This window comes from Carica papaya, chromosome 5 (assembly GCF_054855325.1).
Source record: "Carica papaya isolate Zhongbai chromosome 5, ASM5485532v1, whole genome shotgun sequence".
Lineage (NCBI taxonomy): Eukaryota > Viridiplantae > Streptophyta > Magnoliopsida > Brassicales > Caricaceae > Carica > Carica papaya.
This window is the reverse complement of record NC_142313.1, coordinates 27876435-27903319: the sequence shown is the minus strand read 5'-3', so window position 1 is coordinate 27903319 and position 26885 is coordinate 27876435. Positions and strand designations below refer to the sequence as shown.

General features: G+C 46.6%; 10 non-coding genes and 41 pseudogenes across 10 annotated transcripts; all 51 read left to right on the top strand.

Moving 5' to 3' along the window:
* The first annotated feature begins 556 nt into the window (after positions 1-556).
* On the top strand, positions 557-674 carry LOC148257895 (5S ribosomal RNA; annotated as a pseudogene).
* A 203-nt stretch (positions 675-877) lies between these two features.
* LOC148257894 (5S ribosomal RNA) lies at positions 878-996 on the top strand (annotated as a pseudogene).
* Positions 997-1204: 208 nt separating this feature from the next.
* On the top strand, positions 1205-1323 carry LOC148257893 (5S ribosomal RNA; annotated as a pseudogene).
* A 206-nt stretch (positions 1324-1529) lies between these two features.
* On the top strand, positions 1530-1648 carry LOC148257892 (5S ribosomal RNA; annotated as a pseudogene).
* Positions 1649-2207: 559 nt separating this feature from the next.
* On the top strand, positions 2208-2325 carry LOC148257891 (5S ribosomal RNA; annotated as a pseudogene).
* Positions 2326-2530: 205 nt separating this feature from the next.
* Positions 2531-2649, top strand: LOC148257890 (5S ribosomal RNA; annotated as a pseudogene).
* Positions 2650-3100: 451 nt separating this feature from the next.
* Positions 3101-3219, top strand: LOC148257889 (5S ribosomal RNA; annotated as a pseudogene).
* Positions 3220-3777: 558 nt separating this feature from the next.
* Positions 3778-3896, top strand: LOC148257888 (5S ribosomal RNA). The gene has a single exon (XR_015821054.1). It is a non-coding gene; the product is annotated as a 5S ribosomal RNA (ribosomal RNA).
* Positions 3897-4101: 205 nt separating this feature from the next.
* Positions 4102-4220, top strand: LOC148257887 (5S ribosomal RNA; annotated as a pseudogene).
* A 561-nt stretch (positions 4221-4781) lies between these two features.
* LOC148257886 (5S ribosomal RNA) lies at positions 4782-4899 on the top strand (annotated as a pseudogene).
* A 203-nt stretch (positions 4900-5102) lies between these two features.
* LOC148257885 (5S ribosomal RNA) lies at positions 5103-5221 on the top strand (annotated as a pseudogene).
* Positions 5222-5430: 209 nt separating this feature from the next.
* LOC148257884 (5S ribosomal RNA) lies at positions 5431-5549 on the top strand (annotated as a pseudogene).
* Positions 5550-6110: 561 nt separating this feature from the next.
* Positions 6111-6229, top strand: LOC148257883 (5S ribosomal RNA; annotated as a pseudogene).
* Positions 6230-6790: 561 nt separating this feature from the next.
* LOC148257882 (5S ribosomal RNA) lies at positions 6791-6908 on the top strand (annotated as a pseudogene).
* Positions 6909-7113: 205 nt separating this feature from the next.
* LOC148257881 (5S ribosomal RNA) lies at positions 7114-7232 on the top strand (annotated as a pseudogene).
* Positions 7233-7772: 540 nt separating this feature from the next.
* On the top strand, positions 7773-7891 carry LOC148257880 (5S ribosomal RNA; annotated as a pseudogene).
* A 209-nt stretch (positions 7892-8100) lies between these two features.
* On the top strand, positions 8101-8219 carry LOC148257879 (5S ribosomal RNA; annotated as a pseudogene).
* A 561-nt stretch (positions 8220-8780) lies between these two features.
* On the top strand, positions 8781-8898 carry LOC148257878 (5S ribosomal RNA; annotated as a pseudogene).
* Positions 8899-9102: 204 nt separating this feature from the next.
* Positions 9103-9221, top strand: LOC148257877 (5S ribosomal RNA; annotated as a pseudogene).
* Positions 9222-9782: 561 nt separating this feature from the next.
* LOC148257876 (5S ribosomal RNA) lies at positions 9783-9901 on the top strand (annotated as a pseudogene).
* A 205-nt stretch (positions 9902-10106) lies between these two features.
* Positions 10107-10225, top strand: LOC148257875 (5S ribosomal RNA). Its single transcript, XR_015820806.1, has one exon. It is a non-coding gene; the product is annotated as a 5S ribosomal RNA (ribosomal RNA).
* A 918-nt stretch (positions 10226-11143) lies between these two features.
* On the top strand, positions 11144-11262 carry LOC148257874 (5S ribosomal RNA; annotated as a pseudogene).
* A 205-nt stretch (positions 11263-11467) lies between these two features.
* LOC148257873 (5S ribosomal RNA) lies at positions 11468-11586 on the top strand (annotated as a pseudogene).
* Positions 11587-11998: 412 nt separating this feature from the next.
* LOC148257872 (5S ribosomal RNA) lies at positions 11999-12117 on the top strand (annotated as a pseudogene).
* Positions 12118-12326: 209 nt separating this feature from the next.
* Positions 12327-12445, top strand: LOC148257871 (5S ribosomal RNA). Its single transcript, XR_015819770.1, has one exon. It is a non-coding gene; the product is annotated as a 5S ribosomal RNA (ribosomal RNA).
* A 561-nt stretch (positions 12446-13006) lies between these two features.
* LOC148257870 (5S ribosomal RNA) lies at positions 13007-13125 on the top strand (annotated as a pseudogene).
* Positions 13126-13333: 208 nt separating this feature from the next.
* LOC148257869 (5S ribosomal RNA) lies at positions 13334-13452 on the top strand. Its single transcript, XR_015820067.1, has one exon. It is a non-coding gene; the product is annotated as a 5S ribosomal RNA (ribosomal RNA).
* A 559-nt stretch (positions 13453-14011) lies between these two features.
* Positions 14012-14130, top strand: LOC148257868 (5S ribosomal RNA; annotated as a pseudogene).
* Positions 14131-14335: 205 nt separating this feature from the next.
* LOC148257867 (5S ribosomal RNA) lies at positions 14336-14454 on the top strand. The gene has a single exon (XR_015819663.1). It is a non-coding gene; the product is annotated as a 5S ribosomal RNA (ribosomal RNA).
* An 883-nt stretch (positions 14455-15337) lies between these two features.
* Positions 15338-15456, top strand: LOC148257866 (5S ribosomal RNA; annotated as a pseudogene).
* Positions 15457-15665: 209 nt separating this feature from the next.
* On the top strand, positions 15666-15784 carry LOC148257865 (5S ribosomal RNA; annotated as a pseudogene).
* A 564-nt stretch (positions 15785-16348) lies between these two features.
* Positions 16349-16467, top strand: LOC148257864 (5S ribosomal RNA; annotated as a pseudogene).
* A 205-nt stretch (positions 16468-16672) lies between these two features.
* On the top strand, positions 16673-16791 carry LOC148257863 (5S ribosomal RNA; annotated as a pseudogene).
* Positions 16792-17786: 995 nt separating this feature from the next.
* On the top strand, positions 17787-17905 carry LOC148257862 (5S ribosomal RNA). Its single transcript, XR_015820506.1, has one exon. It is a non-coding gene; the product is annotated as a 5S ribosomal RNA (ribosomal RNA).
* A 205-nt stretch (positions 17906-18110) lies between these two features.
* Positions 18111-18229, top strand: LOC148257861 (5S ribosomal RNA; annotated as a pseudogene).
* A 206-nt stretch (positions 18230-18435) lies between these two features.
* On the top strand, positions 18436-18554 carry LOC148257860 (5S ribosomal RNA). Its single transcript, XR_015821073.1, has one exon. It is a non-coding gene; the product is annotated as a 5S ribosomal RNA (ribosomal RNA).
* Positions 18555-18760: 206 nt separating this feature from the next.
* LOC148257859 (5S ribosomal RNA) lies at positions 18761-18879 on the top strand (annotated as a pseudogene).
* Positions 18880-19114: 235 nt separating this feature from the next.
* Positions 19115-19232, top strand: LOC148257858 (5S ribosomal RNA; annotated as a pseudogene).
* Positions 19233-20454: 1222 nt separating this feature from the next.
* On the top strand, positions 20455-20573 carry LOC148257857 (5S ribosomal RNA; annotated as a pseudogene).
* Positions 20574-20782: 209 nt separating this feature from the next.
* On the top strand, positions 20783-20901 carry LOC148257856 (5S ribosomal RNA; annotated as a pseudogene).
* Positions 20902-21463: 562 nt separating this feature from the next.
* Positions 21464-21582, top strand: LOC148257855 (5S ribosomal RNA; annotated as a pseudogene).
* Positions 21583-22145: 563 nt separating this feature from the next.
* LOC148257854 (5S ribosomal RNA) lies at positions 22146-22264 on the top strand. The gene has a single exon (XR_015819886.1). It is a non-coding gene; the product is annotated as a 5S ribosomal RNA (ribosomal RNA).
* Positions 22265-23505: 1241 nt separating this feature from the next.
* Positions 23506-23623, top strand: LOC148257853 (5S ribosomal RNA; annotated as a pseudogene).
* Positions 23624-23827: 204 nt separating this feature from the next.
* LOC148257852 (5S ribosomal RNA) lies at positions 23828-23946 on the top strand (annotated as a pseudogene).
* A 209-nt stretch (positions 23947-24155) lies between these two features.
* LOC148257851 (5S ribosomal RNA) lies at positions 24156-24274 on the top strand (annotated as a pseudogene).
* A 558-nt stretch (positions 24275-24832) lies between these two features.
* LOC148257850 (5S ribosomal RNA) lies at positions 24833-24950 on the top strand (annotated as a pseudogene).
* Positions 24951-25041: 91 nt separating this feature from the next.
* Positions 25042-25160, top strand: LOC148257849 (5S ribosomal RNA; annotated as a pseudogene).
* A 562-nt stretch (positions 25161-25722) lies between these two features.
* On the top strand, positions 25723-25840 carry LOC148257848 (5S ribosomal RNA; annotated as a pseudogene).
* Positions 25841-26044: 204 nt separating this feature from the next.
* On the top strand, positions 26045-26163 carry LOC148257847 (5S ribosomal RNA; annotated as a pseudogene).
* Positions 26164-26372: 209 nt separating this feature from the next.
* On the top strand, positions 26373-26491 carry LOC148257846 (5S ribosomal RNA). The gene has a single exon (XR_015820686.1). It is a non-coding gene; the product is annotated as a 5S ribosomal RNA (ribosomal RNA).
* A 205-nt stretch (positions 26492-26696) lies between these two features.
* Positions 26697-26815, top strand: LOC148257845 (5S ribosomal RNA). Its single transcript, XR_015820084.1, has one exon. It is a non-coding gene; the product is annotated as a 5S ribosomal RNA (ribosomal RNA).
* Positions 26816-26885: the final 70 nt, after the last annotated feature.

The following is a 26885-nucleotide window of genomic DNA, read 5'->3' as shown; positions in this document are numbered from 1 at the left end:
TTTCGGATGGGTTGTTCGACGTTACGCGCGAATGGAATTATAAACCGCTGGTTCATTTGCAAAGGTGAGTCACGGTGCCGGGGCATATTACTTGATATTAGAACGAGAAAGAGAGATGCAGAGTGCACGCACAAGGAAACAAATGACGGGAGGGGGGATGGAAGGAGACAGAGTGTATGTATTTGCAGTGCAGAATGATACATGAGGGATCATACCAGTACTAATGCAACGGATTCTATCAGAACTCCGCAGTTAAGGGTGCTTGGGCGAGAAAAGTACTCGGATGGGTGACCTCCTGCGAAGTCCTTATATTTCACCCATTTTCTTGGGAGGTCCTCGTGTTGCACCCATCTTTTTGCAGATGATTCTTTTGACATTACGCGCGAATTGATTTATGGTCCGCATGTTTATTCGCAAATGTGAGTCACGGCGCCGTGGCATTTTACTTGATATTAGAACGAGCACGGGAGGTGTAGTGCGCACGCAAAAGGAAACAAATGACGGGAGGAGGAAGAAAAGAGAAGGAGTGTATGTATTTGAAGTGCAAAATTAAAGAAGTGGCATCATACCAGCACTAATGCACTCGATCCCATCAGAACTCTGCAGTTAAGTGTGCTTGGGCGAGAGTAGTACTCGGATGCGTGACCTCTTGGGAAGTCCTCGTATCGCAACAACTTTTTTTCGGATATGTCGTTCGGCGTTACGCGCTACTGGAACTATGGTCCGCTGGTTTATAGGCAAATGTGAGTCAAGAATCAAGGGCATTTTAATCGATATTAGAACAAGAAGGAGAGGTGCAGTGTGAACGCACAAGGAAACAAATGATGGGAGGGGAGAGGGAAGAAGGAGTGTATGTATTTTCAGCACGAAATTAAACAGGTGCGGTCACACCAGCACAAATGCACCGGATCCCATCAGAACTCCGCAGTTAAGTGTACTTTGGCGAAAGTAGTACAATGATGGGTTACCTCATGGGAAGTTCTCGTGTTGCACCCATTTTCTTTTTTCCAGATGTGTCGTTCGACGTTACGCGCGACTTTAATTATGGTCCGCAGATTGATTCGCAAATGTGAGTGACGGCGCCGTGGCATTTTACTTGATATTTGAACGAGAACGAGAGGTGCAGTGCGCACGCACAAGGAAACAAATGACGGGAGGGGAAGAAAGGAGAAGGAGTTTATGTATTTGCTGCGCGAAATTAAACAGGTGCGATCATACCATCACTAATGCACCGGATCCCATCAGAACTCCGCAGTTAAGTGTGCTTGGGCGAGAGTAGTACTCGGATTGGAGACCTCTTGGGAAGTCCTCGTGTCGCACTAATTATTTTTTCAGACGGGTCGTTCGACGTTACGCGCGACTGGAACTAGGGTCCACTGGTTTATACGCAAATGTGAGTTAAGAAGCCGGAGCATTTTAATCGATATTAGAACGAGAAAGAGAGATGCAGAGTGCACGCACAAAGAAACAAATGACGGGAGGGGGAAGAAAAGAGAAGGAGTGTATGTATTTGCAGCGCGAAACTAAACTGGTGCGATCATATTAGCACTAAAGCCCCGGATCCCTTCAGAACTCCGCAGTTAAGTGTGCTTGGGCGAGAGTAGTACTCGGATGGTTGACCTCCTGGGAAGTCCTCGTGTCGCACCAATTTTTTTTCAGACGGGTCGTTCGACGTTACGCACGACTAGAACTAGGGTCTACTGGTTTATACGCAAATGTGAGTCAAAAAGTAGGGGCATTTTAATCGATCTTAGAACGAGAAGGAGAGGTGCAGCGTGAACGCATAAGGAAACAATTGATGGGAGGGGGAGGGAAGGAGAAAGAGTGTATGTATTTTCAACACGAAATGAAACAGGTGCGATCATACCAGCATTAATGCAACGGATTCTATCAAAACTCCGTAGGTAAGGGTGCTTGAGCGAGAGTAGTACTAGCATGGGTTATCTCCTGCGAAGTCCTTATATTTCACCAACTTATTTGTAAAGTCCTCGTGTCGCACCAATTTTTTTTCAGACGGGTTGTTCGACGTTACGCGCGTCTGGAACTTGGGTCCGCTGGTTTATACGGAAATGTGAGTCAAGAAGCAGGGGCATTTTAATCGATATTAGAACGAGAATGAGAGGTGAAGTGTGAACGCACAAGGAAACAAATGACGGGAGGGGGAAGAAAGGAGAAGGAGTGTATGTATTTGCAGCGCGAAACTAAACAGGTGCGATCATACCAGTACTTAAGCCCCAGGTCCCATCAGAACTCCGCAGTTAAGTGTGTTTGGCGAGATTAGTACTCGGATGGTTGACCTCCTGGGAAGTCCTCGTGTCGCACCAATTTTTTTTCAGACGGGTCGTTCGACGTTACACGCGTCTGGAACTAGGGTCTGCTGGTTTATACGCAAATGTGAGTCAAGAAGCAGGGGCATTTCAGTCGATATTAGAACGAGAATGAAAGGTGAAGTGTGAACGCACAAGGAAAGAAATGACGGGAGGGGGAAGAAAAGAGAAGAAGTGTATGTATTTGCAGCGCGAAATTAAACAGGTGCTATCATACCAGCACTAAAGCTCCGAATTCAATCAGAACTCCGCAGTTAAGTGTGCTTGGGCGAGAGTAGTACTCGGATGGGTGACCACCTGGTAAGCCCTCGTGTTGTACCTATTTTTTTTGGGATGGGTTGTTCGACGTTACGCGAGAATAGAATTATAAACCGCTGGTTTATTTGCAAAGGTGAGTCACAGTGCAGGGGCATATTACTTGATATTAGAACGAGAAAGAAAGATGCAGAGCGCACGCACAAGGAAACATATGACGGGAGGGGGAAGAAAGGAGAATGAGTTTATGTATTTGCGGCGCGGAATTAAACGGATGCGATCATACCACCACTAATGCACCGGATCCCATCATAACTCCGCAGTTAAGTGTGCCCGATGATACGCGCGACTTGAATTATGGTTCTTAGGTTTATTCGCAAATGTGAGTCACGGCACCGTAGCATTTTACTTGATATTAGAACGAGCACGGTTGGTGCAGTGCGCACGCACAAGGAAAGAAATGACGGGAGGGGGAAGAAAGGAGAAGGAGTTTATGTATTTGCAGCGCGAAATTAAACGGGTGCGATCATACAAGCGCTAATGCACTGGATCCCATCAGAACCCTGCAGGTAAGTGTGCTTGGGCGAGAGTAGTACTCGGATGGGTGACCTCCTGGGAAGTCCTCGTGTCGTAACAATTTTTTTTCAGACGGGTCGTTCGACGTTACGCGCGACTGGAACTCGTGTCCGCTGGTTTATACGCAAATGTGAGACTAGAAGCAGGGGCATTTTAATCGATATTAGAACGAGAATGAGAGGTGTAGTGTGAATGCACAAGGAAACAATTGATGGGGGGGGAGGGAAGGAGAAGGAGTGTATGTATTTTCAGCACGAAATGAAACAGGTGCGATCAAACCAGCACAAATGCAACAGATTCTATCAGAACTCCGTAGGTGAGGGTACTTGGGCGAGAGTAGTACTACCATGGGTTACCTCCTGCGAAGTCTTTATATTTCACCCATTTTCTTGTGAAGTCATCGTGTTGCACCCATTTTTTTGCTGATGATTCTTTCGACGTTACGCGTGACTTGAATTATGGTCCTCAGGTTTATTCGTAAATGTGAGTCACGGCGCCGTGGCATTTTACTTGATATTAGAACGAGAACGGGAGGTGCAGTGCGCACGCACAAGGAAACAAATGACGGGAGGGGGAAGAAAGGGGAATGAGTTTATGTAATTGTAGCACAAAATTAAATGGGTGCGATCATACCAGCACTATTGCACCGGATCCCATCAGAACTCCGTAGTTAAGTGTGCTTGGGCGAGATTAGTACTCGGATGGGTGACCTCTTGGGAAGTCCTCGTGTCGCACCAATTTTTTTTCAGACGGGTCGTTCGACGTTAGGCGCGTCTGGAACTAGGGTCCGCTGGTTTATACGCAAATGTGAGTCAATAAGCAGGGGCATTTTAATCGATATTAGAACGAGAATGAGAGGTGAAGTGTTAACGCACAAGGAAACAAATGACGGGAGGGGGAAGAAAGGAGAAGGAGTGTATGTATTTGCAGCGCGAAATTAAACAGGTGCGATCATACCAACACTAAAGCCCCGGATCCCATCAGAACTCCGCAGTTAAGTGTGCTTGGGCGAGAGTAGTACTCGGATGGGTGACCACTTGGGAAGCCCTCGTGTTGTACCTATTTTTTTTCGGATGGGTTGTTCGACGTTACGCGCAAATGGAATTATAAACCGCTGGTTCATTTGCAAAGGTGTGTCACGGTGCCGGGGCATATTACTTGATATTAGAACGAGAAAGAGAGATGCAGAGTGCACGCACAAGGAAACAAATAACAGGAGGGGGGATGGGAGGAGAAAGAGTGCATGTATTTGCAGTGCAGAATGAAACATGAGGGATCATACCAGCACTAATGCAACGGATTTTATTAGAACTCCGCAGTTAAGGGTGCTTGGGCGAGAAAAGTACTCGGATGGGTGACCTCATGCAAAGTCTTTATATTTCACCCATTTTCTTGGTAGGTCCTCGTGTTGAACCCATCTTTTTGTAGATGATTCTTTCGACGTTACGCGCAACTTGATTTATGGTCCGCAGGTTTATTCGCAAATGTGAGTCACGGCGCCGTGGCATTTTACTTGATATTAAAACGAGTACGGGAGGTGCAGTGCGCACGCACATGGATACAAATGACGGGAGGATGAAGAAAAGAGAAGGAGTGTATGTATTTGAAGCGCAAAATTAAACAAGTGGCATCATACCAGCACTAATGCACTTGATCCCATCAGAACTCTGCAGTTAAGTGTGCTTGGGCGAGTGTAGTACTCGGATGGATGACCTCTTGGGAAGTTCTCGTATCGCAACAATTTTTTTCCAGATGGGTCGTTCGACGTTACACGCGACTAGAACTATGGTCCGCTGGTTTATACGCAAATGTAAGTCAAGAATCAGGGGCATTTTAATCGATATTAGAACGAGAAGGAGAGGTGCAGTGTGAACGCACAAGGAAACAAATGATGGGAGGGGGGATGGAATAAGGAGTGTATGTATTTTCAGCACGAAATTAAACAGGTGCGGTCACACCAGCACAAATGCACCGCATCCCATCAGAACTCTGCAGTTAAGTGTGCTTTGGCGAAAGTAGTGCAATGATGGGTTACCTCATGGGAAGTTCTCGTGTTGCACCCATTTTCTTTTTTTCAGATTTTTCGTTCGATGTTACGCGCGACTTTAATTATGGTCTGCAGATTTATTCACAAATGTGAGTCACGGCGCCGTAGCATTTTACTTGATATTTGAATGAGAACGAGAGGTGCAGTGCGCACGCACAAGGAAACAAATGATGGGAAGGGGAAGAAAGGATAAGGAGTTTACGTATTTGCAGCGCGAAATTAAACAGGTGCGATCATACCAGCACTAATGCACCAGATCCCATCAGAACTCCGCAGTTAAGTGTGCTTGGGCGAGAGTAGTACTCGGATTCGAGACCTCCTGGGAAGTCCTCGTGTCGCACTAATTTTTTTTTCAGACGGGTCATTCGACGTTACGCGCGACTGGGACTAGGGTCCACTGGTTTATACGCAAATGTGAGTCAAGAAGCAGGGGCATTTTAATCGATATTAGAACGAGAAAAAGAGATGCAGAGTGCACGCACAAGGAAACAAATGACGGGAGGGGGGTGGAGGGAGAAAAAGTGTATGTATTTGCAGCGCAGAATGAAACATGAGCAATCATACCAGCATCAATGCAACGGATTCTATCAGAACTCTGCAAGTTAAGGGTGCTTGGGCGAGAGTAGTACTAGGATGGGTGACCTCCTGCGAAGTCCTTATATTTCACCCATTTTCTTAAGAAGTCCTCGTGTTGCACCCATTTTTTTGCAGATGATTCTTTCGATGATACGCGCGACTTGAATTATGGTCCTCAGGTTTATTCGCAAATGTGAGTTACAGCACCGTAGCATTTTACTTGATATTAGAACGAGCACGGGAGGTGCAGTGCGCACGCACAAGGAAACAAATGACGGGAGGGGCAAGAAAGGAGAAGGAGTTTATGTATTTGCAGCGCGGAATTAAACGGGTGTGATCATGCTAGCACTAATGTACCGGATCCCATCAAAACTACACAGTTAAGTGTGCTTGGGCGAGAGTAGTACCCGGATGGGTGACCTCCTGGGAAGTCCTCGTGTCGTACTAATTTTTTTTCAGACGGGTCGTTCGATGTTACGCGCGATTGGAACTAGGGTCTGCTGGTTTATACTCAAATGTGAGTCAAAAAGCAGGGGCATTTTAATCGATATTAGAACGAGAAGGAGAGGTGCAGTGTGAAAGCACAAGGAAACAATTGATGGGAGGGGGAGGGAAGGAGAAGGAGTGTATGTATTTTCAGCACGAAATGAAACAGGTGCGATCATACCAACACTAATGCAACGAATTCTATCAGAACTCCGTAGGTAAGGGTACTTGAGCGAGAGTAGTACTAGCATGGGTTATCTCCTGCGAAGTCCTTATATTTCACCAATTTTCTTGTGAAGTCCTCGTGTCCCACCAATTTTTTTTTTCAGACGGGTCGTTCGACGTTACTCGCGTCTGGAACTAGGGTCTGCTGGTTTATACGCAAATGTGAGTCAAGAAGCAGGGGCATTTTAATCGATATTACAACGAGAATGAGAGGTGAAGTGTGAACGCACAAGGAAACAAATGACGGGAGGGGGAAGAAAGGTGAAGGAGTGTATGTATTTGCAGCACGAAATTAAACAGGTGCGATCATACCAGCACTAAAGCCCCGGATCCCATCAGAACTCTGCAGTTAAGTGTGCTTGGCGAGATTAGTAGTCGGATGGTTGACCTCCTGGGAAGTCCTCGTGTCGCACCAATTTTTTTTCAGACGGGTTGTTCGACGTTACGCGCGTCTGGAACTAGGGTCCGCTAGTTTATACGCAAATGTGAGTCAAGAAACAAGGGCATTTCAATCGATATTAGAACGAGAATGAGAGGTGAAGTGTGAACGCACAAGGAAACAAATGACGGGAGGGGGAATAAAAGAGAAGGAGTGTATGTATTTGCAGCGCAAAATTAAACAGGTGTGATCATACCAGCACTAAAGCTTCGAATCCCATCAGAACTCCGCAGTTAAGTGTGCTTGGGCGAGAGTAGTACTCGGATGGGTGACCTCTTGGGAAGTTCTCGTGCCGCACTAATTTTTTTTTCAGACGGGTCGTTCGACGTTACGCGCGATTGGAACTATGGTCAACTGGTTTATACGCAAATGTGAGTCAAGAAGCAGGGGCATTTTAATCGATATTAGAACGAGAAAGAGAGATGCAGAGTGCACGCACAAGGAAACAAATGACGGGAGCGGGGATGGAGGGAGAAAAAGTGTATGTATTTGCAGCGCAGAATGAAACAGGAGCAATCATACCAGCACCAATGCAACGGATTCTATCAGAACTCCGCAAGTTAAGGGTGTTTGGGCGAGAGTAGCACTAAGATGGGCGAGAGTAGCACTAAGATGGGAAGCCCTCGTGTGGCTCCTATTTTTTTTCGGATGGGTCGTTCGTCGTTACGCGCGAATGGAACTATGGTCTGCTGGTTTATACGCAAATGTGAGTCAAGAATCAGGGGCATTTTAATTGATATTAGAACGAGAAGGAGAGGTGCAGTGTGAACGCACAAGGAAACAATTGATGAGAGGGGGGGAGGGAAGAAGGAGTGTATGTATTTTCAGCACCAAATTAAATAGGTGCGGTCACACCAGCACAAATGCACCGGATCCCATCAGAACTCCGTAGTTAAGTGTGCTTTGGCGAAAGTAGTACAATGATGGGTTACCTCCTGAGAAGTTCTCGTGTGGCACCCATTTTCTTTTTTTCAGATGTGCCGTTCGACGTTACGCGCGACTTTAATAATGGTCCGCAGATTTATTCGCAAATGTGAGTCACGGCGCCGTGGCATTTTACTTGATATTTGAACAAGAACGAGAGGTGCAGTGCGCACGCACAAGGAAACAAATGACGGGAGGGGGAAGAAAGGAGAAGGAGTTTATGTATTTACAGCGCAAAATTAAACAGTTGCGACCATACCAGCACAAATGCACCGAATCCCATTAGAACTCGGCAGTTAAGTGTGCTTGGGCGAGAATAGTACTCGGATCGGTGACCACCTGGGAAGCCCTCGTGTTGCACCTATTTTTTTTCGGATGGGTTGTTCGACGTTACTCTCGAAGGGAATTATAAACCGCTGGTTCATTTGCAGAGGTGAGTCACGGTGGCGGGGCATATTACTTGATATTAGAACAAGAAATAGAGATGCAGAGTGCACGCACAAGGAAACAAATGACGGGAGGGGGGATGGGAGGAGAAAGAGTGTATGTATTTGCAGTGCAGAATGAAACATGAGGGATCATACCAGCACTAATGCAACGGATTCTATCAGAACTCCGCAGTTAAGGGTGCTTGGGCGAGAAAAGTACTCGGATGGGTGACCTCCTGCGAAGTCCTTATATTTTACCCATTTTCTTGGGAGGTCCTCGTGTTGCACCCATCTTTTTGCAGATGATTCTTTCGACGTTACGCGCGACTTGATTTATGGTCCGCAGGTTTATTCGCAAATGTGAGTCACGGCACCGTGACATTTTACTTGATATTAGAATGAGTACGGGAGGTGCAGTGCGCACGCACAAGGAAACAAATGACGGGGGGAGGAAGAAAAGATTAGGAGTGTATGTATTTGAAGCGCAAAATTAAACAAGTGGCAACATACAAGCACTAATGCACTGGATCCCATCAGAACTCTGCAGTTAAGTGTGCTTGGGCGAGAGTAGTACTCGGATGGGTGACCTCTTGAGAAGTCCTCGTATCGCAACAATATTTTTTCAGATAGGTCGTTCGACATTACACGCAACTGGAACTATGGTCCGCTGGTTTATACGCAAATGTGAGTCAAGAATCAGGGGCATTTTAATCGATATTAGAACGAGAATGAGAGGTGCAATGTGAACGCAAAAGGAAACAAATGATGGGAGGGCGGGAGGGAAGAAGGAGTGTATGTATTTTCAGCACGAAATTAAACAGGTGCGGTCACACCAGCACAAATGCACCGGATCCCATCAGAACTCCTCAGTTAAGTGTGCTTTGGCGAAAGTAGTACAATGATGGGTTACCTCCTGGGAAGTTCTCGTGTTGCACCCATTTTTTTTTTCAGATCTGCCGTTCGTCGTTACGCGCGACTTTAATTAAGGTCCGCAGATTTATTCGCAAATGTGAGTCACGGTGCCGTGGCATTTTACTTGATATTTGAACGAGAACGAGAGGTGCAGTGCGCACGCACAAGGAAACAAATGACGAGAGGGGGAAGAAAGGAGAAGGAGTGTATGTATTTACAGCCGAAAATGAAACAGGTGCGATCATACCAGCACTAATGCAACGGATTCTATCAGAACTCCGTAGGTAAAAGTGCTTGGGCGAGAGTAGTACTAGCATGGGGTACCTCCTGCGAAGTCCTTATATTTCACCCATTTTCTTGTGAAGTCCTCGTGTTGCACCCATTTCTTTGCAGATGATTCTTTCGACGTTACGCGCGACTTGTATTATGGTCCTCAGGTTTATTCGCAAATGTGAGTCACGGCGCTGTAGAATTTTACTTGATATTAGAACGAGAACGGGAGGTGCAGTGCGCACGCACAAGGAAACAAATGATGGGAGGGGGAAGAAAGGGGAATGAGTTTATGTATTTGCAGCGCAAAATTAAACAGGTGCGATCATACCAGCACTAATGCACCGGATCCCATCAGAACTCCACAATGAAGTGTGCTTGGGCGAGATTAGTACTCGGATGGGTGACCTCCTGGGAAGTCCTTGTGTCGCACCAATTTTTTTTCAGACAGGTTGTTCGACGTTACGCTCGTCTGGAACTAGGGTCCGCTAGTTTATACGCAAATGTGAGTCAAGAAGCAGGGGCATTTTAATCGATATTAGAATGAGAATGAGAGGTGAAGTGTGAACGCACAAGGAAATAAATGACGGGAGGTGGAAGAAAGGAGAAGGAGTGTATGTATTTGCAGCGCAAAATTAAACAGGTGCGATCATACCAGCACTAAAGCTCCGGATCCCATCAGAACTCCGCAGTTAAGTGTGCTTGGGCGAGGGTAGTACTCGGATGGGTGACCACTTGGGAAGCCCTCGTGTTGCACCTATTTTTTTTCGAATGGGTTGTTCGATGTTACGCGCGAATGGAATTATAAACTGCTGGTTCATTTGTAAAGGTGAGTCACGGTGCCGGGGCATATTACTTGATATTAGAACGAGAAAGAGAGATGCAGAGTGCACGCACAAGGAAACAAATGACGGGAGGGGGGATGAAAGGAGAAAAAGTGTATGTATTTGCAGTGCAGAATGAAACATGAGGGATCATACCAGCACTAATGCAACGGATTCTATCAGAACTCCGCAGTTAAGGGTGCTTGGGCGAGAAAAGTACTCGGATGGGTGACCTCCTGCGAAGTCCTTATATTTCACCCATTTTCTTGGGTGGTCCTCGTGTCGCACTAATTTTTTTTTTCAGACGAGTCGTTCGACGTTACGCGCGACTGGAACTAGGGTCCACTGATTTATACGCAAATGTGAGTCAAGAAGCAGGGGCATTTTAATCGATATTAGAACGAGAAGGAGAGATGCAGAGTGTACGCACAAGGAAACAAATGACGAGAGAGGGGATGGAGGGAGAAAAAGTGTATGTATTTGCAGCGCAGAATGAAACATGAGCAATCATACCAGCACCAATGCAACGGATTCTATCAGAACTCCGCAAGTTCGGGATGCTTGGGCGAGAGTAGCACTAGGATGGGTGACCTACTGCGAAGTCCTTATATTTCACCCATTTACTTAGGAAGTCCGCGTGTTGCACCCATTTTTTTGCAGATGATTCTTTCGACGATACGCGCGACTTGTATTATGGTCCTCAGGTTTATTCGCAAATGTGAGTCACGGCACCGTAGCATTTTAATTGATATTAGAACGAGCACGGGAGGTGCAGTGCGCACGCACAAGGAAACAAATGGCGGGAGGGGGAAGAAAGGAGAATGAGTTTATGTATTTGCAGCGCGAAATTAAACAAGTGCGATCATAACAGCACTAGTGCACCGGATCCCATCAGAACTCCGCAATTAACTGTGCTTGGGCGAGATTAGTACTCGGATGGGTGACCTCCTCGGAAGTCCTCGTGTCGCACCAATTTTTTTTCAGACGAGTCGTTCGACGTTACGCGCGTCTGGAACTAGGGTCCGCTGGTTTATACGCAAATGTGAGTCAAGAAGCAGGGGCATTTTAACTGATATTAGAACCAGAATGAGAGGTGAAGTGTGAACGCACAAGGAAACAAATGACGGGAGGGGGAAGAAAGGAGAAGGAGTGTATGTATTTCCAGCGCGAAATTAAACAGGTGCGATCATACTAGCACTAAAGCTCCGGATCCCATCAGAATTCCGTAGTTAAGTGTGCTTGGGCGAGGGTATTACTCGGATGGTTGACCACCTGGGAAGCCCTCGTGTTGCACCTATTTTTTTTCGGATGGGTTGTTCGACGTTACGCGCGAATGGAATTATAATCCGCTGGTTCATTTGCAAATGTGAGTCACAGTGCCGGGGCATATTACTTGATATTAGAACGAGAAAGAGAGATGCAGAGTACACGCACAAGGAAACAAATGACGGGAGGGGGGATGGAAGGAGAAAGAGTGTATGTATTTCCTCGTGTCGCACTAATTTTTTTTTTTCAGACGAGTCGTTCGACGTTACGCGCGACTGGAACTATGGTCCGCTGGTTTATACGCAAATGTGAGTAAAAAATCAGGGGCATTTTTATCGATATTAGAACGAGAAGGAGAGGTGCAGTGTGAACGCACAAGGAAACAAATGATGGGAGGGGGGGAGGGAAAAAGGAGTGTATGTATTTTCAGCACGAAATTAAACAGGTGCGGTCACACCAGCACAAATGCACCGGATCCCATCAGAACTCCGCAGTTAAGTGTGCTTTGGCGAAAGTTGTACAATGATGGGTTACTTCCTGGGAAGTTCTGGTGTTGCACCCATTTTCTTTTTTTCAGATGTGCCGTTCGACGTTACGCGCGACTTTAATTATGGTCCGCAGATTTATTCGCAAATGTGAGTCACGGCGCCGTGACATTTTACTTGATATTTGAACGAGAACGAGAGGTGCAGTGCGCACGCACAAGTAAACAAATGACGGGAGGGGGAAGAAAGGAGAAGGAGTTTATGTATTTGCAGCGCGAAATTAAACTGGTGCGATCATACCAGCACTGATGCACCGGATCCCTTCAGAACTCCGCAGTGAAGTGTGCTTGGGCGAGAGTAGTACTCGGATGGGTGACCTCCTGGGAAGTCCTCGTGTCGCACAAATTTTTTTTCAGACGGGTCGTTCGACGTTTCGCACGACTGGAACTAGGGTCCGCTGGTTTATACGCAAATGAGAGTCAAGAAGCAGGGGCATTTTAATCGATATTAGAATGAGAAGGAGAGATGCAGAGTGCACGCACAAGGAAACAAATGACGGGAGGGGGGATGGAGGGAGAAAAAGTGTATGTATTTGCAGCGAATAATGAAACATGAGCAATCATACCAGCACCAATGCAACGGATTCTATCAGAACTCCGCAAGTTAAGGGTGTTTGGGCGAGAGTAGCACTACGATGGGTGACCTCCTGCGAAGTCGTTATATTTCACCCATTTTCTTAGGAAGTCCTCGTGCTGCACCCATTTTTTTGCAGATGATTCTTTCGACGATACGCGCGACTTGAATTATGGTCCTCAGGTTTATTCGCAAATGTGAGTCACGGCACCGTAGCATTTTACTTGATATTAGAACGAGTACGGGAGGTGCAGTGCGCGCGCACAAGGAAACAAATGACGGGAGGGGGAAGAAAGGAGAAGGAGTTTATGTATTTGCAGCGCGGAATTAAACGGGTGCGATCAAACCAGCACAAATGCAACGGATCCCATCAGAACTTCGCAGTTAAGTGTGCTTTGGCGAAAGTAGTACAATGATGGGTTACCTCCTGGGAAGTTCTCGTGTTGCACCCATTTTCTTTTTTTCAGATGTGCCGTTCGAGGTTACGCGCGACTTTAATTATGGTCCGCAGATTTATTCGCAAATTTGAGTCACGTGCCGTGGCATTTTACTTGATATTTAAACGAGAACGAGAGGTCCAGTGCGTACGCACAAGGAAACAAATGACGGGAGGGGGAAGAAAAGAGAAGGAGTTTATGTATTTGCAGCGCGGAATTAAACGGGTGCGATCATACCAGCACTAATGCACCGGATCCCATCAGAACTCCGCAGTGAAGTGTGCTTGGGCGAGATTAGTACTCGGATGGGTGACCTCCTGGAAAGTTCTCGTGTCGCACCAATTTTTTTTTAGACAGGTCGTTCGAAGTCACGCGCGACTGGAATTAGGGTCCGCTGGTTTATACGCAAATGTGAGTCAAGAAGCAGGGGCATTTTAGTCGATATTAGAACGAGAATGAGAGGTGAAGTGTGAACGCACAAGGAAACAAATGACGGGAGGGGGAAGAAAGGAGAAGGAGTGTATGTATTTGCAGCGCAGAATGAAACATGAGCAATCATACCAGCACCAATGCAACGGATTCTATTAGAACTCTGCAAGTTAAGGGTGCTTGGGCGAGTGTAGCACTAGGATGGGTGACCTCATGCAAAGTCCTTATAATTCACCCATTTTCTTAGGAAGTTCTCGTGTTCCACCCATTTTTTTGTAGATGATTCTTTCGACGATACGCGCGACTTGAATTATGGTCCTCAAGTTTATTCGCAAATGTGAGTGACGGCACCGTAGCATTTTACTTGATATTAGAACGAGCACGGGAGGTGCAGCGCGCACGCACAAGGAAACAAATGACGGGAGGGGAAGAAAAGAGAATGAGTTTATGTATTTGCGGCGCAAAATTAAAGAGGTGCGATCATACCAGCACTAATGCACCGGATCCCATCAGAACTCCGCAGTGAATTGTGATTGGGCGAGATTAGCACTCAGATGGGTGACCTCCTAGGAAGTCCTCGTGTCACACCAATTTTTTTTCAGATGGGTCGTTCGACGTTACGCGCGTCTGGAACTAGGGTCCGCTGGTTTATACGCAAATGTGAGTCAAGAAGCAGGGGCATTTTAATCGATATTAGAACGAGAATGAGAGGTGAAGTGTGAACGCACAAGGAAACAAATGACAGGAGGGTGAAGAAAGGAGAAGGAGTGTATGTACTTGCAGCGCAAAATTAAACAGGTGCGATCATACCAGCATTAAAGCTCCGGATCCCATCAGAACTCCGCAGTTAAGTGTGCTTGGGCGAGGGTAGTACTCGGATGGGTGACCACTTGGGAAGCCCTCGTGTTGCACCTAATTTTTTTCGGATGGGTTGTTCGACATTACGCGCGAATGGAATTATAAACTGCTGGTTCATTTGCAAAGGTGAGTCACGGTGCCGGGGCATATTACTTGATATTAGAACAAGAAAGAGAGATGCAGAGTGCACCCACAAGGAAACAAATGACGGGAGGGGGGATGGGCGGAGAAAGAGTGTATGTATTTGCAGTGCAGAATGAAACATGAGGGATAATACCAGCACTAATGCAACGGATTCTATCAGAACTCCGCAGTTAAGGGTACTTGGACGAGAAAAGTACTCAGATGGGTGACCTCCTGCGAAATCCTTATATTTCACCCATTTTCTTGGGAGGTCCTCGTGTTGCACCCATCTTTTTGCAGATGATTCTTTCGACGTTACGCGCGACTTTATTTATGGTCCGCAGGTTTATTCGCAAATGTGAGTCATGGCGTCGTGGCATTTTACTTGATATTAGAACGAGTACGGGAGGTGCAGTGCGCATGCACAAGGAAACAAATGACGGGATGAGGAAGAAAAGAGAGGGAGTGTATGTATTTGAAGCGCAAAATTAAACAAGTGGCATCATACCAGCACTAATGCACTGGATCCTATCGGAACTCTGCAGTTAAGTGTGCTTGGGAGAGAATAGCACTCGGATGGGTGACCTCTTGGGAAGTCCTCGTATCGCGACAATTTTTTTTTAGATGGGTCGTTCGACGTTACACACGACTGGATCTATGGTCCGCTTGTTTATACGCAAATGTGAGTCAAGAATCAGGGGCATTTTAATTGATATTTGAACGAGAAGGAGAGGTGCAGTGTGAACGCACAAGGAAACAAATGACGGGAGGGGGGGAGGGAAGAAGGAGTGCATGTATTTTCAACACGAAATTAAACAGGTGCGGTCACACCAGCACAAATGCACCGGATCCCATCAGAACACCGCAGTTAAGTGTGCTTTGACGAAAGTAGTACAATGATGGGTTACCTCCTGGGAAGTTCTCGTGTTGCACCCATTTTCTCTTTTTCAGATGTGCCGTTCGACGTTACGCGCGACTTTAACTATGGTCCGCAGATTTATTCGCAAATGTGAGTCACGGCACTGTGGCATTTTACTTGATATTTGAACGAGAACGAGAGGTGCAATGCGCACGCACAAGGAAACAAATGACGGGAGGGGGAAGAAGGGAGAAGTAGTTTATGTATTTGCAGCGCGAAATTAAACAGGTGCGATCATACCAGCACTAATGCACCGGATCCCATCAGAACTCCGCAGTTAAGTGTGCTTGGGCGAGAGTCGTACTAGGATGGTTGAAATCCTGGGAAGTCCTCGTGTCGCACTAATTTTTTTTTTTCAGACGGGTCGTTCGACGTTACGCGCGACTGGAACTAGGGTCCACTGGTTTATACGCAAATGTGAGTCAAGAAACAGGGGCATTTTAATCGATATTAGAATGAGAAGGAGAGATGCAGAGTGCACGCACAAGGAAACAAATGACGGGAGGGGGGATGGAGGGAGAAAAAGTGTATGTATTTGCAGCGCAGAATGAAACATGAGCAATCATACCCGCACCAATGCAACGGATTCTATCAGAACTCCGCAAGTTAAGGGTGCTTGGGCGAGAGTAGCACTAGGATGGGTGACCTCCTACGAAGTCTTTATATTTCACCCATTTTCTTAGAAAGTCCTCGTGTTGCACCCATTTTTTTGCAGATGACTCTTTCAACATTACGCGCGACTTGAATTATTGTCCTCAGGTTTATTCGCAAATGTTAGTCACGACGCTATAGCATTTTACTTGATATTAGAACGAGAACGGGAGCTACAGTGCGCACGCACAAGGAAACAAATAACGGGAGGGGGACGAAAGGGGAATGAGTTTATGTATTCGCAGCGCGAAATTAAACAGGTGCAATCATTCCAGCACTAATGCACCGGATCCCATCAGAACTCCGCAGTTAAGTGTGCTTGGGCGAGATTAGCACTCGGATGGGTGACCTCCTAGGAAGTCCTCGTGTCGCACCAATTTTTTTTCAGATGGGTTGTTCGACGTTACGCGCGTCTGGAACTAGGATCCGCTGGTTTATACGCAAATGTGAGTCAAGAAGCAGGGGCATTTTAATCGATATTAGAATGAGAATGAGAGGTGAAGTGTGAACGCACAAGGAAACAAATGACCGGAGGGGGAAGAAAGGAGAAGGAATGTATGTATTTACAGCACGAAATTAAACAGGTGCGATCATAACAGCACTAAAGCCCCGGATCCCATCAGAACTCCGTAGTTAAATGTGCTTGGGCGAGAGTAGTACTCGGATGGGTGACCACTTGTGAAGCCCTCGTGTTGCACCTATTTTTTTCGGATGGGTTATTCGACGTTACGCGCGAATGGAATTATAAACCGCTGGTTCATTTGCAAAGGTGAGTCACGGTGCCGGGGCATATTACTTGATATTAGAACGAGAAAGAGAGATGCAGAGTGCACGCACAAGGAAACAAATGACAGGAGGGGGGATGGGAGGAGAAAGAGTGTATGTATTTATTGTGCAGAATAAAACATGAGGGATCATACCAGCACTAATGCAAAGGATTCTATCAGAACTCCGCAATTTAGGGTGCTTGGGCGAGAAAAGTACTCGGATGGGTGACCTCCTGCGAAGTCCTTATATTTCACCCATTTTCTTGGGAGGTCCTCGTGTTGCACCCATCTTTTTGCAGATGATTCTTTCGACGTTACGCGCGACTTGATTTATGGTGACCTCCTGGGAAGTCCTCGTGTTGCGCCCATTTTTTTTCGGATGGGTCGTTCGACGTTACGCACTAATGCAATTATAAACCACTGGTTCATTCGCAAAGGTGAGTCACGATGCTAGGGCATTTTACTTGATATTAGAACGAGAAGGAGAGATGCAGAGTGCACGCACAAGGAAACAAATGACGGGAGAGGGGATGGAGGGAGAAAGAGTGTATGTATTTGCAGCGCAGAATGAAACATGAGCGATCAAACCAACACCAATACAACGGATTCTATCAGAACTCTACAAGTTAAGGGTGCTTGGGCGAGAGTAGCACTAGGATGGGTGACCTCATGCGAAGTCCTTATATTTCACCTATTTTCTTAGAAAGTCCTCGTGTTGCACCCATTTTTTTGCAGATGATTCTTTCGACGTTACGCGCGACTTGAATTATGGTCCTCAGGTTTATTCACAAATGTGAGTCATGGCACCGTAGCATTTTACTTGATATTAGAACGAGCACGGGAGGTGCAATGCGCACGCACAAGGAAACAAATGACGGGAGGGGGAAGAAAGGAGAAGGAGTTTATGTATTTGCAGCGCGGAATTAAACGGGTGCGATCATACCAGCACTAATGCACCGGATCCCATCAGAACTCCGCAGTGAAGTGTGCTTGGGCGAGATTAGTACTCGGATGGGTGACCTCCTGGAAAGTCCTCGTGTCGCACCAATTTTTTTTTAGACAGGTCGTTCGAAGTCACGCGCGACTGGAACTAGGGTCCGCTGGTTTATACGCAAATGTGAGTCAAGAAGCAGGGGCATTTTAGTCGATATTAGAACGAGAATGAGAGGTGAAGTGTGAACGCACAAGGAAACAAATGACGGGAGGGGGAAGAAAGGAGAAGGAGTGTATGTATTTGTAGCGCGAAACTAAACAGGTGCGATCATACCAGTACTAAAGCCCCGGATCCCATCAGAACTCTGCAGTTAAGTGTGCTTGGGTGAGATTAGTACTCGGATGGATGACCTCCTGGGAAGTCCTCGTGTCGCACAAATTTTTTTTTCAGACGGGTCGTTCGACGTTACGCGCGTCTGGAACTAGGGTCCGTTGGTTTATACGCAAATTTGAGTCAAGAATCAGGGGCATTTAAATCGATATTAGAACGAGAATGAGAGGTAAAGTGTGAACGCACAAGGAAACAAATGACCGGAGGGGGAAGAAAGGAGAAGGAGTGTATGTATTTGTTGCGCGAAATTAAACATGTGCGATCATACCAGCGCCAAAACTCCGGATCCCATCAGAACTCCGCAGTTAAGTGTGCTTGGGCGAGGGTAGTACTCGGATGGGTGACCACTTGGGAAGCCCTCGTGTTGCACCTATTTTTTTTCGGATGGGTTGTTCGACGTTACGCGCGAATGGAATTATAAACCACTGGTTCATTTGCAAAGGTGAGTCATGGTGCCGGGTCATATTACTTGATATTAGAACGAGAAAGAGAGATGCAGAGTGCACGCACAAGGAAACAAATGACGGGAGGGGGGATGGGAGGAGAAAGAGTGTATGTATTTGCTGTGCAGAATGAAACATGAGGGATCATACCAGCACTAATGCAACGGATTCTATCAGAACTCCGCAGTTAAGGGTGCTTGGGAGAGAAAAGTACTCGGATGGGTGACCTCCTGCGAAGTCCTTATATTTCACCCATTTTCTTCGGAGGTCCTCGTGTTGCACCCATCTTTTTTCAGATGATTCTTTCGACGTTACGCGCGACTTGATTTATGGTCCGCAGGTTTATTCGCAAATGTGAGTCATGGTGCCGTGGCATTTTACTTGATATTAGAACGAGTACGGGAGGTGCAGTGCGCACGCACAAGGAAACAAATGACTGGATGAGGAAGAAAAGAGAAGGAGTGTATGTATTTGAAGCGCAAAATTAAACAAATGCATCATACCAGCACTGATGCACTGGATCCCATCAGAACTCTACAGTTAAGTGTGTTTGGGCGAGAGTAGTACTCGGATGGGTGACCTCCTGGGAAGTCCTCGTGTCGCACTAATTTTTTTTTAGATGGGTCGTTCGACGTTACGCACGACTGGAACGAGGGTCCGCTGGTTTATACACAAATGTGAGTCAAGAAGCAGGGGCATTTTAATCGATATTAGAACGAGAAGCAGAGGTGCAGTGTGAACGCACAAAGAAACAATTGATGGGAGGGGGAGGGAAGGAGAAGGAGTGTATGTATTTTCAGCACGAAATGAAACAGGCGCGATCATACCAGCATTAATGCAATAGATTCTATTACCAGCACTAATGCAACGGATTCTATTAGAACTCCGTAGGTATGGGTGCTTGGGCGAAAGTAGTTCTAGCATGGGTTACCTTCTGCGTAGCCCTTATATTTCACCCATTTTCTTAGAAAGTCCTCGTGTTGCACCCATTTTTTTGCAGATGATTCTTTCGACGATACGCGCGACTTTAATTATGGTCATCAAGTTTATTCACAAATGTGAGTCACGGCACCGTAGCATTTTACTTGATATTAGAACGAGCACGGGAGGTGCAGTGCGCACGCACAAGGAAACAAATGACGGGAGGGGGAAGAAACGAGAAGGAGTGTATGTATTTGCAGCGCAAAAATAAACTTATGCGATCATACCAGCACTAAAGCCTCGCAGTTAAGTGTGCTTGGGCGAGAGTAGTACTCGGATGGGTGACCACCTGGGAAGCCCTCGTGTTGGTTCGACGTTACGCGCGACTTTAATTATGGTCCGCAGATTTATTCGCAAATGTGAGTCACGGCGCCGTGGCATTTTACTTGATATTTGAACGAGAACGAGAGGTGCAGTGCGCACGCACAAGGAAACAAATGACGGGAGGGGGAAGAAAGGAGAAGGAGTGTATGTATTTGCAGCGCGAAATGAAACAGGTGCGATCATACCAGCACTAATGCAACGGATTCTATCGGAACTCCGTAGGTAAGGGTGCTTGGGCGAGAGTAGTACTAGCATGGGTTACCTTCTGCGAAGTCCTTATATTTCACCCATTTTCTTGTGAAGTCCTCGTGTTGCACCCATTTTTTTGCAGATGATTCTTTCGATGTTACGCGCGACTTGTATTATGGTCCTCAGGTTTATTCGTAAATGTGAGTCACGGTGCTGTAGCATTTTACTTGATATTAAAACGAGAACGGGAGGTGCACTACGCACGCACAAGGAAACAAATGATGGGAGGGGGAAGAAAGGGGAATGAGTTTATGTATTAACAGCGCAAAATTAAACAGGTGCGATCATACCAGCACAAATGCACCGGATCCCATCAGAACTCCGCAGTTAAGTGTGCTTTGGCGAAACTAGTACAATGATGGGTTACCTCGTGGGAAGTTCTCGTGTTGCACCCATTTTCTTTTTTTCGGATGTGCCATTCGACATTACGCGCGACTTTAATTATGGTCCGCAGATTTATTCGCAAATGTGAGTCACGGCACCGTGGCATTTTACTTGATATTTGAACGAGAACGAGAGGTGCAGTACGCACGCACAAGGAAACAAATGACGGGAGGGGGAAAAAAGGGGAAGGAATTTATGTATTTGCAGCGCAAAATTAAACAGATGCGATCATACCAGCACTAATGCACTGGATCCCATCAGAATTCCGCAGTTAAGTGTTCTTGGGCGAGAGTAGTACTCGGATCGGTGACCTCTTGGGAAGTCCTCGTATCGCACTAATTTTTTTTTTAGACGGGTCGTTCGACGTTACGCGCGACTGGAACTAGGGTCCCCTGGTTCATACGCAAATGTGAGTCAAGAAGAAGGGGCATTTTAATCGATATTAGAACGAGATGGAGAGATGCAGAGTGCACGAACAAGGAAACAAATGACGGGAGGGGGGATGGAGGGAGAAAAAGTGTATGTATTTGCTGCGCAGAATGAAACATGAGCAATCATACCAGCACCAGTGCAACGGATTCTATCAGCACTCCGCAAGTTAAGGGTGCTTGGGCGAGAGTAGCACTAGGATGGGTGACCTCCTGCAAAGTCCTTATATTTCACCTATTTTCTTAGGATGTCCTGGTGTTGCACCCATTTTTTTGCAGATGATTCTTTCGACGATACGCGCGACTTGAATTATGGTCCTCAGGTTTATTCGCAAATGTGAGTCACGGCACCGTAGCATTTTACTTGATATTAGAACGAGCACGGGAAGTGCAATGCGCACGCACAAGGAAACAAATGACGGGAGGGGGAAGAAAGGAGAAGGAGTTTATGTATTTGCAGCGCGGAATTAAACGGGTGCGATCATACCAGCACTAATGCACCGGATCCCATCAGAAGTCCGCAGTTAAGTGTGCTTGGGAGAGAGTAGTACTCGGATGGGTGACCTCTTGGAAAGTCCTCGTGTCGCACCAATTTTTTTTCAGACGGGTCGTTCGACGTTTCGCGCGACTGAAACTGGGGTCCGCTGGTTTATATGCAATTGTGAGTCAAGAAGCAGGGGCATTTTAATCGATATTAGAACTAGAAGGAGAGGTGCAGTGTGAACGCACAAGGAAACAATTGATGGGAGGGGGAGGGAAGGAGAAAGAGTGTATGTATTTTTAGCACGAAATGAAATAGGTGCGATCATACCAGCACTAATGCAACGGATTCTATCAGAACTTTGTAGGAAAGGGTGCTAGGGCGAGAGTAGTACTAGTATGGGTTACCTCCTGCGAAGTCCTTATATTTCACCCATTTTCTTGTGAAGTCCTCATGTTGCACACATTTTCTTTTTTTCAGATGTGCCGTTCGACGTTACGCGCGACTTTAATTATGGTCCGCAGATTTATTCGCAAATGTGAGTCACGGCACCATGGCATTTTACATGATATTTGAACGACAACGAGAGGTGCAGTGCGCACGCACAAGGAAACAAATGACGGGAGGGGGAAGAAAGGAGAAGAAGTTTATGTATTTGCAGCGCGAAATTAAACAGGTGCGATCATACCAGTATTAATGCACCGGATCCCATCAGAACTCCGCAGTTAAGTGTACTTGGGCGAGAGTAGTAGTCGGATGGGTGACCTCTTGGGAAGTTCTTGTGTCGCACCAATTTTTTTTCAGACGGGTCGTTCGACTTTACGCGCGACTGGAACAAGGGTCCGCTGGTTTATACGCAAATGTGAGTCAAGAAGCAGGGGCATTTTAATCGATATTAGAATAAGAAGGAGAGGTGCAGTGTGAACGCACAAGGAAACAAATGACGGGAGGGGGGATGGAGGGAGAAAAAGTGTATGTATTTGCAGCGTAGAATGAAACAGGTGCGATCATACCAGCACCAATGCAACGGATTCTATCAGAACTCCGCAAGTTAGGGGTGCTTGGGCGAGAGTAGTACTAGCATGGGTTACCTCCTACGAAGTCCTTATATTTCACCCATTTTCTTAGGAAGTCCTCGTGTTGCACCCATTTTTTTGCAGATGATTCTTTCGACGATATGCTCGACTTGAATTATGGTCCTCAGGTTTATTCGTAAATGTGAGTCACGGCACCGTAGCATTTTACTTGATATTAGAAGGAGCACGGGAGGTGCAGTGCGCACGCACAAGGAAACAAATGGCTGGAGGGGGAAGAAAGCAGAAGGAGTTTATGTATTTGCGGCGCGGAATTAAACGGGTGCGATCATAGCAGCACTAATGCACCGGATCCCATCAGAAGTCTGCAGTTAAGTGTGATTGGGAGAGAGTAATACTCGGATGGGTGACCTCTTGGAAAGTCCTCGTGTCGCACCAATTTTTTTTCAGACGGGTCGTTAGACGTTACGCGTGAATAGAATTATAAACCGCTGGTTCATTTACAAAGATGAGTCACGGTGCCGGGGCATATTACTTGATATTAGAACGAGAAAGAGAAATGCAGAGTGCACGCACAAGGAAACAAATGACGGGATGGGGGATGGGAGGAGAAAGGCTGTATGTATTTGCAGTGCAGAATGAAACATGAGGGATCATACCAGCACTAATGCAACGGATTCTATCAGACCTCCGCAGTTAAGGGTGCTTGGGCGAGAAAAGTACTCGGATGGGTGACCTCCTGCGAAGTCCTTATATTTCACCCATTTTCTTAGGAGGTCCTCGTGTTGCACCCATCTTTTTGCAGATGATTCTTTCGACTTTACGCGCGACTTGATTTATGGTCCGCAGGTTTATTCGCAAATGTGAGTCACGGTGCCGTGGCATTTTACTTGATATTAGAAGGAGTACGGGAGGTGCAGTGCGCACGCACAACGAAACAAATGACGGGAGGAGGAAGAACAGAGAAGGAGTGTATGTATTTGAAGTGCAAAATTAAACAAGTGGCATCATGCCAGCACTAATGCACTAGATCCCATCAGAACTCTGCAGTTAAGTGTGCTTGGGCGAGAGTAGTACTCGGATGGGTGACCTCTTGGGAAGTCCTCGTATCGCAACAATTGTTTTTCAGATTGGTCGTTCGACGTTACGCGCGACTGGAACTATGGTCCGCTGGTTTATACGCAAACGTGAGTTAAGAATCAGGGGCATTTTAATTGATATTCGAACGAGAAGGAGAGGTGCAGTGTGAACGCACAAGAAAACAAATGATGGGAGGGGGGGAGGGAAGAAGGAGTGTATGTATTTTCAACACGAAATTAAACAGGTGCGGTCACACCAGCACTAATGCACCGGATCCCATCAGAACTCCGCAGTTAAGTGTGCTTTGGCCAAAGTAGTACAATGATGGGTTACCTCCTGAGAAGTTCTCGTATGGCACCCATTTTCTTTTTTTCAGATGTGCCGTTCGACGTTACGCGCGACTTTAATTATGGTCCGCAGATTTATTCGCAAATGTGACTCACGGCGCCGTGGCATTTTACTTGATATTTGAACAAGAACGAGAGGTGCAGTGCGCACGCACAAGGAAACAAATGACGGGAGGGGGAAGAAAGGAGAAGGAGTTTATGTATTTACAGCGCAAAATTAAACAGTTGCGACCATACCAGCACAAATGCACCGAATCCCATTAGAACTCGGCAGTTAAGTGTGCTTGGGCGAGAATAGTACTCGGATCGGTGACCACCTGGGAAGCCCTCGTGTTGCACCTATTTTTTTTCGGATGGGTTGTTCGACGTTACTCTCGAAGGGAATTATAAACTGCTGGTTCATTTACAGATGTGAGTCACGGTGGCGGGGCATATTACTTGATATTAGAACAAGAAATAGAGATGCAGAGTGCACGCACAAGGAAACAAATGACGGGAGGGGGGATGGGAGGAGAAAGAGTGTATGTATTTGCAGTGCAGAATGAAACATGAGGGATCATACCAGCACTAATGCAACAGATTCTATCAGAACTCCGCAGTTAAGGGTGCTTGGGCGAGAAAAGTACTCGGATGGGTGACCTCCTGCGAAGTCCTTATATTTCACCCATTTTCTTGGGAGGTACTCGTGTTGCACCCATCTTTTTGCAGATGATTCTTTCGACGTTATGCGCGACTTGATTTATGGTCCGCAGGTTTATTCGCAAATGTGAGTAACGGCGCCGTGGCATTTTACTTGATATTAGAACGAGTACGGGAGGTGCAGTGCGCACGCACAAGGAAACAAATGACAGGATGAGGAAGAAAAGAGGAGTGTATCTATTTGAAGCGCAAAATTAAACAAGTGGCATCATACCAGCGCTAATGCACTGGATCCCATCAGAACCCTGCAGTTAAGTGTGCTTGGGCGAGAGTAGTACTCGGATGGGTGACCTCTTGGGAAGTCCTCGTATCGCAACAATTTTTTTTCAGATGAGTCATTCGACGTTACGCGCGACTGGATTAGTACTAGCATGGGTTACCTCTTGGGAAGACCTCGTGTCGCATTAAACAGTTGCGACCATACCAGCACTAAAGCTCCGGATCCCATCAGAACTCCATAGTTAAGTGTGCTTGGGGGAGGGTAGTACTCGGATGGGTGACCACTTGGGAAGCCCTCGTGTTGGACCTATTTTTTTTTCGGATGGGTTGTTCGACGTTACGCGCGAATGGAATTATAAACCGCTGGTTCATTTGCAAAGGTGAGTCACGGTGCCGGGGCATATTACTTGATATTAGAACGAGAAAGAGAGATGCAGAGTGCACGCACAAGGAAACAAATGACGGGAGGGGGGATGGGAGGAGAAAGAGTGTATGTATTTGCAGTGCAGAATGAAACATGAGGGATCATACCAGCACTAATGCAACGGATTCTATCAGAACTCCGCAGCTAAGGGTGGTTGGGCGAGAAAAGTACTCGGATGGGTGACCTCCTGCGAAGTCCTTATATTTCACCCATTTTCTTGGGAGGTCATCGTGTTGCACCCATCTTTTTGTAGATGATTCTTACGACGTTACGTGCGACTTGTTTTATGGTCCGCATGTTTATTCGCAAATGTGAGTCACGGCCCCGTGACATTTTACTTGATATTAGAACGAGTACGGGAGGTGCAGTGCGCACGAACAAGGAAACAAATGACGCGAGGAGGAAGAAAAGAGAAGGAGTGTATGTATTTGACGCGCAAAATTAATCAAGTGGCATCATACCAGCACTAATGCACTGGATCCCATCAGAACTCTACAGTTAAGTGTGCTTGGGCGAGAGTAGTACTCGGATGGGTGACCTCTTGGGAAGTCCTCGTATCGCAACAATTTTTTTTCAGATGAGTCATTCGACGTTACGCGCGACTGGAACTATGGTCCGCTGGTTTATACGGAAATGTGAGTCAAGAATCAGGGGCATTTTAATCAATATTCGAACGAGAAGGAGAGGTGCAGTGTGAACGCCCAAGGAAACAAATGATGGGAGGAGGGGAGGGAAGAAGTAGTGTTTGTATTTTCAGCACAAAATTAAACAGGTGCGGTCACACCAGCACAAATGCACCGGATCCTATCAGAACTCCGCAGTTAAGTGTGCTTTGGCGAAAGTAGTACAATGATGGGTTTCCTCCTAGGAAGTTCTCGTGTTGCACCCATTTTCTTTTTTTCATATGTGCCGTTCGACCTCACGCGCGACTTTACTTATGGTCCGCAGATTTATTCACAAATGTGAGTCACGGCGCCGTGGTATTTTACTTGATATTTGAGCAAGAACGAGAGGTGCAGTGCGCACGCAAAAGGAAACAAATGACGGGAGGGGGAAGAAAGGAGAAGGAGTTTATGTATTTGCAGCGTGGAATTAGATGGGTGCGATCATACCAGCATTAATGCACCGGATCCCATCAGAACTTCGCAGTAAAGTGTGCTTGGGCGAGAGTAGTACTCGGATGGGTGACCTCCTGGGAAGTCCTCGTGTCGCACCAATTTTTTTTCAGACGGATCGTTCGACGTTATGCGCGACTGGAACTAGGGTCCGCTGGTTTATACGCAAATGTGAGTCAAGAAACAGGGGCATTTTAATCGATATTTGAACGGGAAGGAGAGGTGCAGTGTGAACGCATAAGGAAACAATTGATGGGAGGGGGAGGGAAGGAGAAGGAGTGTATGTATTTTCAGCACAAAATGGAATAGGTGCGATCATACCAGCACAAATGCACCGGATCCCATCAGAACTCCGCAGTTAATTGTGCTTGGGCGAGAGTAGTACTCGGATGGGTGACCTCCTGGGAAGTCCTCGTGTCGCACCAATTTTTTTTAAGACGGGTCGTTCGACGTTACGCAGGACTGGAACTAGGGTCCGCTAGTTTATACGCACATT